The following is a 10,293-nucleotide window of genomic DNA, read 5'->3' on the forward strand; positions in this document are numbered from 1 at the left end:
CCGTGCTCTGTCAAGTGGCATGCATGTATCAGTGTGACAATAACTTTGAGCAACCTGACAGAGAAGAATGGGTGTGCATTTTGCATTTTTCGCCCGTCGCATATAATTCCTCTGCGCTGAGAACGTTGTAGACAGGTATTACACCTATACCTGCTGTTGATCTAAAGAGCCTACTCATGCCTTAAATGTGTCACCTGTCTGAACAATATACGCAATACGCTGTGGTCTAGTCACCAACTGATCATGAACGGATTGAACAAAAAGAAGAATAGATTCGTTGTTACATTTCTTGTGTGTGAGTGGAATTTTTTTCAGTTGCACCAGAGAGGGTTAAAGCTGATCTTTGCGCATGTGGTCACACTGGGGTCCTGAATTTCGTTATCAACATGCATACCGCGATAGTGCAATATAACTGAAATCTCTATCGCAGGTATTGTTTATATGACATATCGTTCATACCGCCCATCACTACCTGCTGTTGATCTAAAGAGCCTACTCATGCCTTAAATGTGTCACCTGTCTGAACAATATGCTGTGGTCTTGTCTAGTCACCAACTGATCATGAACAGATCAGATGAACAGAACAAAAAGAAGAATAGATTTGGCGTGACATTTCTTGCGTGTGTGTGAGAGCGACTGATGCTGAAAGCGTGAGTGTCACGTCTGGTGTGTGAGAGTTGGCAACCCTGTAAAAATATGTAAAAGCTAAATATTTAAACTGAAATAAAGACATGACATCACTGACGATTGTCTTTGTGCACAACCGACCGTGCAGCGTTGATAAGTGGCTAAGATTTTCAGGAGGATTCCTCAAGATCATAAAAAAAATTTGGGTCGCATATAAATTGACAGGGTCGGTCGGCAACCAGAACCAAAACTATTTTTCTAAGCCCTACATACAAGCACGCTCACGCACATGCACACACGCACACAAAACCTGCTATCTTTATCCTCATCACCACCACTACACACACACACACACACACACACACACACACACACACTATCTTCTATCTTTAACCTCGCACGCACGCATGCACACTACCTGCTATTTTTAACCACATCACCACCGCTACACACACACACACTACCTGCTATTTTCAACCACATCACCACCGCTACACAGACACACACACACACACTTGCTACTTGCTAGATTTCCATAGCCTACGTGCACAAGTAGTTTTGGGAGAACTACTGCTCTTCATTATCTTCCATAAAACAAATTTGGGTCGCACATAAATTGACAGGGTCGGTCAGCAACCAGAACAAAACTATTTTTTCTAAGCCCTACATACAAGCGCATACACACACACACACACACACACACACACACACACACACACACACACACACACACACACACACACAACCTGCTATTTTTAACCACATCACCACCGCTACACACACACACACACACACACACTGGCTACTTGCTAGATTTCCATATGCTGAATCTGCACAAATGATGCCACTAATGCACACTGGACCTCGTCTCTCAAAACATTAGTTAGCTCAGTGTATCCCCACACAAAATAAATACACTCCCTCCCCAAACCCACACCCTCTCCAACAGACTCTCACCCCCCACTTTTTACGCTGCTTATATTATCCCACACACACACATCAGTAGGTAGAGCTTCTATTTGCACTGTATTTAGCTAGCCAGCTTACCATACACACCAACTACTTCTGTGAACTATTCGCCTACAATTTGCCTTTTGTTTTCTTTTGTGTGCATTCCACCACAACACTGCTAAATAGCCATCTAACGCACACACACACCCACACACACACACACACACACACACACACACACACACACACACACACACACACACACACTGTGTGTCAGATGGTACGGGTTGAGAATGCTCCTTTCATTCCCGCACATCGGGACTCCCGAAGCATCGGGAAAACTGCAACCGCAAGGGGGCAACATAGACCGCCCGAGTTTTCGAATGTTTACAGCCTACCTCACAGCTCTCTCACTCGACGTAGCCTATAACTCAGTCAGTCCAGCAGAGATGCCAGAGCAACGTTTTGGTCAACGGAGAGGGAGAGAAATGCTCCGCATATCCGTCTCATTTAATCATTAAAATGAAAGTGATTGGCGAAATTAATCAAACGACGTTTCAATAAACCATTGTTAAAATGAATGAAAATGGTTTTAGAAACCTATAGGCCTATCAGAAGGACTATTTCCTTCAATTCAACCTGAAATAGGCTACTCGAAAGGCAACCTTAGATTAATTCATGAATTCATTACGGTTACAAGACCGCATTTCCGTGAATAGGCTATTATTGTCAACGTCAAGGCGAAGACGAAAGAGATGGACAAGATGGACATTTTGGCAACATTTACATGCTAGGAATACTTAGAAATGTGTAAGCTATTTTAAAACGGAGGCTTGTTCATTTTAACCGGCGACGTTTCAAGTACATTTCCCGAATAAAGCCTATTGAAGTTCACATCCAGCTGTGGCGCAAGTGGTTGATGCATAGGTATCGTATGCCAGCGACCGGGGTTCGAAACCTAGTCGAAGAACCTCTCCGTAACCCATCAAAAGAAAATGCATCGATTTATTAAAAGAAACGAATGACTTCCTGTTTTGAGATTCTTTTTATGTTTGCGATGTCTGCTGAAAAGAAAAGTTAATATGTTAATTCGTGGTTCAGCGCGCACTCACACACATTTTTACATTGACATAGTGTCGGGCTCAAGTGTCGTGTCGTCCTCAGTGCCGCATATAGGCTATAATGTAGTGACCTGGTTAGACGAGTGTGGGGGAGGGGGAATGATCGCACAAGACAATAATGCTCTTCATGAAATGGATCTCACAGGCGGCTGTCTGTTTTTAAATGTAGCCTACTACACCACTTGCGAAATCGGACGTGGCACATAGCCTAATTATTAGGCTACTGGATAGCAAATCCATAGACTTTGTTCATCCTATATCCTTAAAATGAAAGTGATGACTGGCGAAATTAATCAAACGACGTTTCAATAAACCATTGTTGAAATGAATGAAAATGGTTTTAGAAACCTATAGGCCTATCAGAAGGAAATAGCCTTCAATTCAACCTGAAATAGGCTACTCGAAAGGCAACCTTAGATTAATTCATGAATTCATTAGGCTACGGTTACAAGACCGCATTTCCGTGAATAGCCTAGGCTATTATTGTCAACGTCAAGGCGAAGACGAAAGAGATGGACAAGATGGACATTTTGGCAACATTTACATGCTAGGAATACTTAAAATGTGTAGGCCTAAGCTATTTTAAAACGGAGGCTTGTTCATTTTAACCGGCGACGTTCAAGTAGGCTACGGCGACGTTCAAGTACATATGCCGAATAAAGCCTTTCGAAATTCACATCCAGTTGTGGCGCATGTGGTTGAAGCATAGGTATCGTACGCCAGCGACCGGGGTTCGAAACCCAGTCGAAGAACCTCTCCGGAACCCGTCAAAACAAAATGAATCGATTTATTAAAAGAAATGAAAGAATTCCTGTTTTGAGATTCTTTTTATGTTTGCGATGTCTGCTGAAAAGAAAAGTTAATATGTTAATTCGTGGTTCAGCGCGCACTCAAACACATTTTTACATTGACATAGTGTCGGGCTCAAGTGTCGTCCTCAGTGCCGCATAGGCTATAGGCTATAATGTAGTGAACTGGTTAGACGAGTGTGGGGGAGGGGGAATGATCGCACAAGACAATAATGCTCTTCATGAAATGGATCTCACAGGCGGCTGTCTGTTTTTAAATGTAGCCTACTACACCACTTGCGAAATCGGACGTGGCACATAGCCTAATTATTAGGCTACTGGATAGCAAATCCATAGACTTTGTTCATCCTATATCCTTGGCGGAGATAATAATTAGGCATATCAAATTAAAAGCACACTACGACAGGTATAGCCTACTTGTGTGATCACGCAACACAAGAGAGCATTTAGCGATGGGACAGTTGTGAATGAGTGCTTAACACCCTGGAGTCTAAATACCCCCGGGGGATTTGAAAAACTGCTCAAAACACACATCTCAATCTCTGCTTTTATCATATTATAGAGACACCATTAGAAGCCTTTAATCAACTCGTTTTCAAATATATAGCCTATGTTTTAAGAGAATATGGCAATGATAATGGCACTTTCTAAAAACAATAAATTCGTAGGATTTGTCCTCTCACCTGCAGCAGGCCCATTCAAAAGCCCACCCACCTAATTTGCATTTGAAAGAGCCAATCACTAAAGTGACACATTTAGTCTAGCCTACTTTATTAGTTTTTTTTGACCCCTCTAATAAATTGCCTATAGTCCTACTACGATAATGGGGGAAGGGCTGCCTAACTGTTCCCCCTAAGAGTTTTTTCATAAGATAAAATGTTTACTCTATTTAAGTTTAGGATTTGGTAGACAAGACAACCTCAGAAAAGTTCTTCAGATAAACAATGTTTTATTGAATTAAAGGAAAGAAAATGTATCGCCAGGGTTTCGGGGCTTGCGAAGGCATTCGTTGATCTTATCGATGCAGTCCTTGCGGCCACTTCTCCCCATCGTAGGAAACTTTCTGCTTAGTGTTGACAAAGGTCTTGACGTTGTGTGGCAGTGCTTGCTTGCCCTTCGATCCATCCCAGTTGGTGGTTTTGCACCAGGCTCTAGTGCTCCTTTGTGGTGATGGCTCTGAAGAGCAGGCATCCGTATCTACCAGTGATGCGCGGGCTGATCCAAATCGAGCGGGCGACCGCGGTCACCCGCGGTCACCCGCGGTTATGGGTCAAGAAAAAATATTTTTAATGATATGCGGGTCATGTTTGGTCGGGTCGGTAAAAAAAATAAATTGTCATTTATATCGTACATAATTGTCTTTAGAAGAAAAAGACATAAGTTGCAGCATTCCCACTGAAACGCGATTCTATCCCCCACATTTTGTCACGAACATGTAGAAATGCACTTGTTGTTTCTGCGTAGACAGACCCTCGGCTACACTTGACATGCAGTTGTGTTCTGTTCTCAGAGCATATGCTTTCTCTGTCTATGATCTGCAGCTTTTATCTCGAACTGCTGGCCTCTACAGAAAGTGGCAGAATCGTCTACTGAGCAGCGAAGTTGCCGATGCAATGCGTGTTTCTCAAGTCTGATAATTTCCAGCAAGATCGAATGGTATTATGGAAAGAAAAATAAAATAAAAGTTTCCCAAATCAGGAAATATTTCTTAATTTAATGTCATCAAGGCATATAGCCTACAATTGGTATGAGCATGCAATATGTGCGTCCTTGCGCAACTTATAGGCCTAGTGGCTCGTTGGAAAGCCCCACGTCTGCTCTTCCCCACGTTGTGCAATAAAGGTTTCATCTCGCTGCAATTTATAATCGCGGAGCAATGGACTTTTGGTCCATTGATGAAGACGTTAATAAAGAGTTTCTTAATAATATTCTATGCCTGCATTGCATGCTTGGGAGAGCTTCAAGGCATTCATGTGAGGAACGGCTGAAACAGAATTTGTATAGGAAAATCCTAGGCTAATTATGTTCAATGTTGAGTCAAACAGCCACATTTTTGGATGAATGCTGACACGGAACAAAAAAAAGGTAGACTAAATGCATGTTTCCCAAATTCTGAGCAATTATAGGCTATATATAATTAGGCAATATAGGCTATATTATTGTTTTACATGCATTATGAGATACCAATTTTGCATAGCTCAATGACGCTACGACTAAGTTAGACTAGGCTACTTTTTACAATAAGCGGGTCGGGAAGCGGGTCGGGTCCTGTATTTCAATATTTTTTTTTTGCGGTCCGAGTTGCGGTCGGGTTAGTTGTAAACGGCGGGGCGGGGCGGGGCGTTCAGACACGTACCCGCGCATCACTGGTATCTACCAACGTTGCCGCGACTCTGTTGGTGAATTCGAGCATGTTGTTCTAATCTGGGCCAACAGCAAGCAAAGTCACGTCATCGTGCTGAGAAGGAACTTGAATGCTGTTGTCGAATGTGGCAGAGAATACAGAAGAAGACTTTAACTATTACTTATATATTCTTATGACGAAACGTGAAGAATAAATACGAGGACTGACCATCTCGCCTCTCCGCGTTTCCCCCAATAGGCCTACCATGGCGACAAAGAAATAAATATGATTTGACATTTTAATGTTTGTAGCGCGCCAGTTTACCCAGTGTGTGTGCATTGAGTAGTTCCTTAAAATACGGAACAAAGAGCGTCCCGTAGGCTATCTGTTCAATACAGAAGAAGACTTTAACTATTACTTATATATTTCTTATAACGAAACGCGAAGAAAAAATACGAGGACTGACCATCTCGCCTCTCCGCGTTTCCCCCAATATCATGGCGACAAAGAGAAATAAATATGATTTGACATTTTAATGTTTGTAGCGCGCCAGTTTACCCAGTGTGTGTGAATTGAGCAGTTCCTTAAAATACGGAACAAAGAGCGTCCCGTAGGCTATCTGTTTAATACAGAAGAAGACTTTAACTATTACTTATATATTTCTTATAACGAAACGCGAAGAACAAATACGAGGACTGACCATCTCGCCTCTCCGCGTTTCCCCCAATATCATGGCGACAAAGAGAAATAAATATGATTTGACATTTTAATGTTTGTAGCGCGCCAGTTTACCCAGTGTGTGTGCATTGAGTAGTTCCTTAAAATACGGAACAAAGAGCGTCCCGTAGGCTATCTGTTTAATACGGAAGAAGACTTTAACTATTACTTATATATTTCTTATAACGCTGGCTGTAGGCGATTTCTATAACCATTTTCATTCATTTCAACAACGGTTCATTGAAGTGTCGTTTGAATAATTTCGCCAGTCATCACCTTCATTTTAATGATTCAGTGAGATTAAGGAGTCGACTATTGACGGATATGCGGTCTTCATCATTAAATGCAGTTGAAACTTTCTGCCACCTGGTGGTTGTTTGGGTACATTGCCTTAGCCTCGAAAAAAATCGGCTTGACGCACTGCGGGATCTCTTCGGGAGTCCCGCGGGAGAAGGTGCATTCTCAACCCGTACCCACTGTACATCTTCGCAGGGCCTTTTTATTACTCAGAAACACCATCTGAATGTCCATCACCACTCCACTACTAACAGACCGCCCCCCCTTTTGAAGCACCTTTTGAAGAACTTCATCTGGACTTCAGCTAACGATACACACCAACTACTTCTGTAAACTATTCGCCTACAATTTGCCTCGTTTTCTTTTGTGTACATTCAACGTTAGTTAGCTCAGTGTATCCCTACATTGTTATCGTTACGTGGATTCACACACACACACACACACACACAAACACACACACACACACACACACACACACACACACACACACACACACACACACACACACACACACACACACACACACACACACACACACACACACACACACACACAGTGTGCTACTTACAGAGCTGATGTGACCGCTGGCAGCAGCTTCTGAAGAACTTCATCTGGACTGAGCAGTTCAGTCTGATCTTCCTCTGGTGTCTTTATGTACTTCTGCAGGTCAAACTCAGCCAGCTGCTCTTCTGACATCTGAAACTCAAATCTCTGAGTCTCCCACTGTCCTGGTAAGAGCATGTGTACATACAGAGTTCCTGAGCTGCTTTTCTTCTCCACTACAGCATGGTGATTCAGCTCATTCAGACAGTAGAACAGGTTGATCCTTCTGTCTGAGTCATCAACTTGATCTCTGATCTTCTGTTTGATATAGTGGGCTGTTTGCTCTGAGCTATATGATTGGCTACTGTTCTGTGGCAGTAGGTGCTTTAAGAGATTCTGATTGGACTCCAGTGAGAGGCCCAGAAGGAAGCGGAGGAAAAGGTCCAGGTGTCCATTCTTACTCTGTAAGGCCAGGTCCACTGCAGTCTTGTGAAGGTCATAAAGTGTTGCAGCTGTGAACAGAGCAGAGAGCTGAGAGGTTTGCTGTTGGTCAGGCATGTTTCTCTGTCTGCTGAAGCAGAGGAACACATACAGAGCTGCAAGAAACTCCTGGATGCTCAGATGCACAAAGCTGAACACCTTCCCCTGGTACAGCCCAGACTCCTCTCTGAAGATCTGGGTACACACTCCTGAGTACACTGATGCTTCTGTGACATCAATGCCACACTCTCTCAGGTCTTCCTCATAGAAGATCAGATTGCCTTTCTCCAGCTGTTGGAAAGCCAGTTTCCCCAGTTTGTAAATCACCTCTTCATCTGTCTCTTTTCTCTCTGTGTACTTGACATGTTTAATGCTTGTCTGAATGACTAGGAAGTGCGTGTACATTTGAGTCAGAGTCCTTGGCATTTCTACTTTGTCTGATTCTTTTGATGTTTTCTCTACAACAGTGGCTGAAATCCAGCAGAAGACTGGAATGTGGCACATGATGTAGAGGCTCCTGGATGACTTCAGGTGTGTGATGGTTTTGCTGGCCAGGTTCTCATCACTGATTCTCTTCTTGAAGTACTCCTCTTTCTGTGGGTCACTGAATCCCCTTATTTCTGTCACTTGGTGCACATACTGAGGAGGGATCTGATTGGCTGCTGCTGGTCGGGTGGTGATCCAGAGGAGAGCAGAAGGAAGCAGATTCCCCTTGATGAGGTTTGTCAGCAGCACGTCCACTGAGGCTGGCTTTGTCACATCACAACAGGTTGGGTTGGAGTGGAAATCTAGAGGAAGTCGACACTCATCCAGACCATCAAAGATGAACATGACTCTGTGCTCTGAACTGGAAAAGACTCTGGGATCTTTGATTTCTGGGAAAAAGTGCTGAATAAGACCCACCAGACTGAGTTTCTTCTCCTTCATCAGGTTCAGCTCTCGGAAAAGAAGAGGAAATACGAGGTGGACATTCTGATTGGCTGTTCCTTCAGCCCAATCCAGACTGAACTTCTGCACTAAGACTGTTTTCCCAATGCCAGCCACTCCCTTTGTCAGCACTGTTCTGATGGGTTTGTCTTTGCCAGATAAGGGTTTAAAGATGTCACTGCATTTAATGGGTCTGCCTTGTGCTGCTTCTCTCCAGGATGACCTCTCTATCTGTTTGACCTCATGTTCATCATTGACCTCTCCTCTTCCCCCCTCTGTGATGTAGAGGTCTGTGTAGATCTCATGGAGGAGTCTGGTGTCTCCCTGCTTTTGGATTCCTTCAATCAGACACTGAAACTTCTCCTGCAGGAGGGATTTGTGGAACTGCTGATATCTGTGTGTGTAAACAAGATTAAAGGTCATTCAAAAACATACATGTACTGCATGAGCCAGTGTAATTGTGATGTGGTTAGACACACTCTCTTTCACTCACTCACTCACACACACACACACACATGCTCTCTCTCTCTCTCTCTCTCTCTCTCTCTCTCTCACTCTCTCTCTCTCTCTCTCTCTCACACATACACACTCCTCACCTGGTAGCTCCATGGCTGGTGTGTTGTTCCTCAGAGAGACTGGTGTTAGAGGCAGCACCCCCCTCCTCAGGAGCAGATCTTACTCTACAGGACAAGCAGAGAACAACCTCCATCACCACCTCAACTCATTACACTATTCATCACACACACACACACACACACACACACAAACACACACCTGGGTGCTTATTTTTGGTTCACAAATGCCATTCCTCTGATCTGTAGGATCAATGTGTGGTGTGTGTGTGTGTGTGTGTGTGTGTGTGTGTGTGTGTGTGTGTGTGTGTGTGTGTGTGTGTGTGTGTGTGTGTGTGTGTGTGTGTGTGTGTGTGTATGTGTATGTGTGGTGTGCATGTGTGGTGTGTGTGTGTGTGTGTGTGTGTGTGGAAATTGTTGTCACTCCAACAATGCCAAAATAGTTTGCCCAATAACAAAAAGATGAATGTGTGCATGAATCCTTGTAATGTGGTGATTCACAAGATGGAAACAAATGAGCCTTTCATGCAAAGTGGTGCAACATATGACTGTGGCTCAGTCCTGCACATTCTCTACGCACAAATAAATCACCTTAATCAATTTGTTTCTTGCCCTGTCCTACACAATATGACCGTGGCTCAGTCCTGCACATTCTCTACGCAAAAATAAATCACCTTAATCAATTTGTTTCTAGCCCTGTCCTACACAATATGACCGTGGCTCAGTCCTGCACATTCTCTACGCACAAATAAATCACCTTAATCAATTTGTTTCTAGCCCTGTCCTACACAATATGACCGTGGCTCAGTCCTGCACATTCTCTACGCACAAATAAATCACCTTAATCTGCTACTCCATCACCTAAATGAGTGTGTGCATGTGTGCACTGCTTGCTTTTGTGTATG

General features: G+C 43.5%; 1 protein-coding gene across 1 annotated transcript in view; it reads right to left on the reverse strand.

Annotated features, from left to right (window-relative positions):
- The window catches only part of LOC134080710 (NACHT, LRR and PYD domains-containing protein 12-like), a 410,628-nt gene extending 401,138 nt beyond the window's left edge, over positions 1-9,490 (reverse strand). Inside the window, exon 1 of the mRNA XM_062537284.1 lies at positions 9,413-9,490. The gene's annotated coding sequence lies outside the window, so the exon portion shown is untranslated. The remainder of the gene's footprint in view (positions 1-9,412) is intronic.
- Between the last annotated feature and the right edge of the window lie 803 nt (positions 9,491-10,293).

The sequence above is a fragment of the Sardina pilchardus genome, chromosome 1, assembly GCF_963854185.1.
Source record: "Sardina pilchardus chromosome 1, fSarPil1.1, whole genome shotgun sequence".
Lineage (NCBI taxonomy): Eukaryota > Metazoa > Chordata > Actinopteri > Clupeiformes > Clupeidae > Sardina > Sardina pilchardus.